At 46.9% G+C, this 4,633-nt stretch overlaps 1 non-coding gene across 1 annotated transcript; it reads right to left on the bottom strand.

Annotated features, from left to right (window-relative positions):
- Nucleotides 1-928: 928 nt before the first annotated feature.
- On the bottom strand, nt 929-1,093 carry LOC134950608 (U1 spliceosomal RNA). The gene has a single exon (XR_010183498.1). It is a non-coding gene; the product is annotated as a U1 spliceosomal RNA (small nuclear RNA).
- Between the last annotated feature and the right edge of the window lie 3,540 nt (nt 1,094-4,633).

Genomic DNA, 4,633 nt, shown 5'->3' with positions numbered 1-4,633 from the left:
CTCTACACCCCAATGTGAATCCTTGTGGAGTCCAGTGTACCCCACAGAAGAAATGAATGTGTCACACCCATTGGCAGCAACATTAGAATAGCTGCTGATGGGCACAATTGAGAAAGGAAGGGGGGAAAACATTTGAATCCAGCACATATATGTAATTTGAATATGTAATTTGTACCTTCCTACTTTAAAATGTAATGGATGAACCTCACCCTGTGAGAACTATCTTCATGATCAAGAGATCTCATACGCAAGAAAAGCATGTGTTGGGATAGGGCTGTGGAGGGCGGCTGCTCGAGCACACCCCCGTCAAGTTAAGGAGATTCAACTGAGGAAGCACAAGGGAACTCTTGTCTGGGGACAACAACTGCAGGGAGACCACATCTTTTCAGATGAAAATGAGAGGGCGGAAGGCTGCCTAATACTGAAGCACCCTCAAACATCAAACCATATGCAACAACTAGTACAAGCATTCCTGGGGAAAGGTCTGCAGCAGACGGATTTGCATACGGTGATGTCATCCAAGCAGTGGGCCAAAGTTGGCTGGAACCCTCATCTGCATATGAAAAGAGAAAAGGGGCGCTTGGATGACCACTAGTTCGCATTGAACACACCCCACCCTCCTTTGGTGTGGGGCTCATGTTGGCCATGCCCCAGCCCCTGAAGCATTCAAGCTGATTTCTTGCAGCAGCTGGGCACTGTAACAGCTCCAGAGCTGCTCTGTAAGGCAAATAAAAGGGTGTGGGCCCTGCAACACCACCTGTAGTTCGCATTGTGCGTTGGAAGGCACAAAGTAAGCAGACGGGAGAAGTCAGGATAGTGCGCAAGGGCATAGAAGGGAGGGGCTCAAGAAAAGAGAAGTGGAAACAGACAGCAAACTAGGCTGGAGAGAAACCTGAGACAATGAGATCTAAATTATACCAGAGCTAACCAGGGGAAAGCACAAATGCAGTCCCCCCCCTACCACAAATTATGCAGTCGAGATTCCCACATTTGGGGAAATCACAGAGGTCAGCATACCCAGAATGCAATGAATGAACCTCACCCTGGGAAAACAATCTTCATGACCATGGTATCACCTAAGCAAAATAAGTATGATTTGAGATAGGGCTGGAGAGGGCCGCTGCTCAGGCACACCTCCGTCAAGTAAAGGAGATTCAACTGAGGCAGCACAAGGGAACTCTCATCTGGGGACAACAACTGCAGGGAGAACACATTTTCAGACGAATGTGTGAGGGCAGAAGGCTGCCTAATACTGAAGCACCCCCCAAACAACAAACCAAATGCAACAACTAGTGCAAGCATTCCTGGGGGAAGGCCTGCAGCAGATGGATTTGCATATGGTGATGTCATCCAAGCAATGGGTATAGTTGGCTGCAACCCTCGTCTGCATATGAAAAGAGAAAATGGTCACGCAGGGCATGGCGGCCTTTGTGGGGTTGCGCTTGGATGACCCCTAGATCGCTTTATACACCCCCATCAGTGTGGGGCTCATGTTGGCCATGCCCCAGCCCCTGAAGCATTCAAGCTGATTTCTTGCAGCAGCTGGACCCAGTAACAGCTCCAGAGTTGCTCTACAAGACAAGCAAAAGGGTGTGAGCCATGCAGCACCACCTGTAGTTTGCATACACACATATATAGGACAGCATCTCTTATATGCCCCAGGGGCAATAAAATAGTATCCTTATCTAGGGTATCCGTCCATGCCGCTACAGCACTACACATACACACCCAGGCCGACGCAATTGCCGGTCTGAGTAAGGTACCTGAATGTGTATAAATGGACTTCAGGGTAATCTCCTGTTTGCGGTCAGCAGACTCTTTGAGGGTAGCCGTATCCTGGGACGGGAGGGCTAACTTCTTGGATAAGCGTGTTAATGCTTTGTCCACCCAAGGGGAGGATTCCCATTGTAACCTATCCGTTGATGGGAAAGGATACGCCATAAGAATCCTTTTGGAAATCTGCAGGAGATTCCCAAGCTTTTTCACATAACTCGTTCAGCTCGTGTGAGGGGAAAAGGTTACCTCAGGCTTCTTTCCCTTGTACATATGTACCCTCTTGTCAGGGATAGGGGGCTCCTCTGTGATGTGCAAAACATCTTTTATTGCCATAATCATATATCAAATGTATTTTGCCAATTTTGGCTGTAACTTTGCATCATCGTAATCGACACTGGAGTCAGAATCCGTGTCGGTATCTGTGTCAACAATCTGGATAGTGGGCACTTATGAGACCCTGACAGTCCCTGCGACATAGGATCAGGCATGGGTTGAGACCCTGACTGTCCCAAAGCTTCAGCCTTGTCTAATCTTTTGTGCAATGAGTTTACACTAGCATTTAAAACATTCCACATATCCATCCAATCAGGTGTCGGCGGAGACACCACATTCATTTGCTCCCGCTCCTCTCTAATATAGCCTTCTTCCTCAGACATGTCGACACACGCGTACCGACACACCACACACACAGGGAATGCTTTTACTGAAGACATTTCCCCCACAAGGCCCTTTGGCAGAGCTGGCCCTAACCAATATGATGTCCTAGGCAAGATTTTGCCTGGTGCCCCCTAGCACCACCGCTGGTTCCGCCTCTGACCTTGCACCTCTTTCCCAGCACCATCAACCCTCACCCATAACAGTACTTATTTTGGTGTTTGTACCCCCTATATTTTAAACAGGAACAGTTCGCACATTTGGCGCACAGTCCAAAAAGGGGTGTGTTTTTGCTGGCAATGGGCATGTCCACACAATAGTACCCCCAATTAAAATTCCGCCACACAGTACTGCAATTTTATTCACATTTGATCACGCGATAGTGTCCATAATTCACATTACATCCCACAGTAGTATCACTTTACCTTATAAACGTTACTTCTCACAGTAGTGCTCCTTATTCACATTACATCACACTAAATTGCTCCTTATTTACATTACACCACACCCTATTGCTCTTTATTCACATTAGACGACACAGTAAATGCCCTTTCTATACGCAACGCTACATATTAGAGCACCTTATACACATAATGCCACACATTAGTAATGCATTTATACACATAATTCCACACAGTAATGCCCCTTACACATATGAGACACATCATTAATGTCCTTATAAACATAATGCGTCTTACACATTATGACAACCTTTATTAATGCCCTTTTACACATAATGGCCCTCATTCCGAGTTGTTAGCTCGCAAGCTGCTTTTAGCAGCATTGCACACGTTAAGCCGCCGCCTACTGGGAGTGAATCTTAGCTTATCAAAATTGCGAACGAAAGATTAGCAGAATTGCGAATAGACACTTCTTAGCAGTTTCTGAGTAGCTCCAGACTTACTCGACAACTGTGATCAGTTCAGTCAGTTTCGTTCCTGGTTTGACGTCACAAACACACCCAGCGTTCGCCCAGACACTCCCCCGTTTCTTCAGACACTCCCGCGTTTAACCCAGAAACAGCAGCGTTTTTTCACACACACCCATAAAACGGCCAGTTTCCGCCCAGAAACACCCACTTCCTGTCAATCACACTACGATCAGCAGAACAAAGAAAAAACCTCGTAATGCCGTGAGTAAAATACCTAACTGCATAGCAAATTTACTTTGCGCAGTCGCAGAGCGAACATTGCGCATGCGCAATTAGCGGAAAATCGCTGCGATGCGAAGAAAATTACCGAGCGAACAACTTGGAATGACCACCCTTGCGCATGCGCAATTAGCGGAAAATCGCTGCGATGCGAAGAAAATTACAGAGCGAACAACTCGGAATGACCACCAATGTCCCTTACACATATGCCGCACATTATTAATGCCCTTATACACATAATGACACACATAGTGCCCCTTACACATATGTTGCACATTATTAATGCATTTTTACATGACACACATAATGCTCCTTACTCATATTCCGAACACTACTGCACAATCAACCCACTCACATGCACACAGCACTCACACTGCCACTAACACTGTGACCTCTGCCTCTGCTTGGATACAGATGTGTCCTCATAAATCTTGCCTCAATGCTAACGTTGGGGCACCTTTTTTTTATTAAAATGCATCTTATTTGCATTGCTATGTTAGGATGCACACGCAGCTTCTGCTGATTAAAATGATATGCAGCACGCCTATATACTGTGTGAGACTGTGGCTGTATCTGCATATGAAATGCTACACACAGAATATAGGCATGCCGCATATCATTTTAATCAGCAGAAGTTGCTGATGCCCCTAGGCATATCAAATGCCCTAGGCAATTGCCTAGTTTGCCTATGCCTATGGCCGGCTCTGCCCTTTGGAGAGACAGAGAGAGAGTATGCCAGCACATACCCCAGCGCTATATAACCCAGGAATAGCACAGTAACTTAATGTTTGCACAGTAGCGCTGCTGTATGTAATTTGCGCCAAATTATGTGCCCCCCCCCCCTCTCTTTTCAACCCTCTTGTCTACCGTGGTATAAGCAGGGGAGAGTCCGGGGAGCTTCCTCTCCGCGGTGCTGTGGAGAAAAAATGGCGCTGGTGAGTGCTGAGGGAGAAGCCCCGCCCCCTCGGCGGCGGGCTTCTGTCCCGCTTAAACTGTACAATTGGCGGGGGCTCATACATATATACAGTGCCCAGCTGTATATATGTTATATTT

The sequence above is a fragment of the Pseudophryne corroboree genome, chromosome 8 (assembly GCF_028390025.1).
Source record: "Pseudophryne corroboree isolate aPseCor3 chromosome 8, aPseCor3.hap2, whole genome shotgun sequence".
Classification (NCBI taxonomy): domain Eukaryota; kingdom Metazoa; phylum Chordata; class Amphibia; order Anura; family Myobatrachidae; genus Pseudophryne; species Pseudophryne corroboree.
The sequence above is the reverse complement of the archived record's forward strand: the minus strand, read 5'-3'. Positions and strand labels throughout refer to the sequence as shown.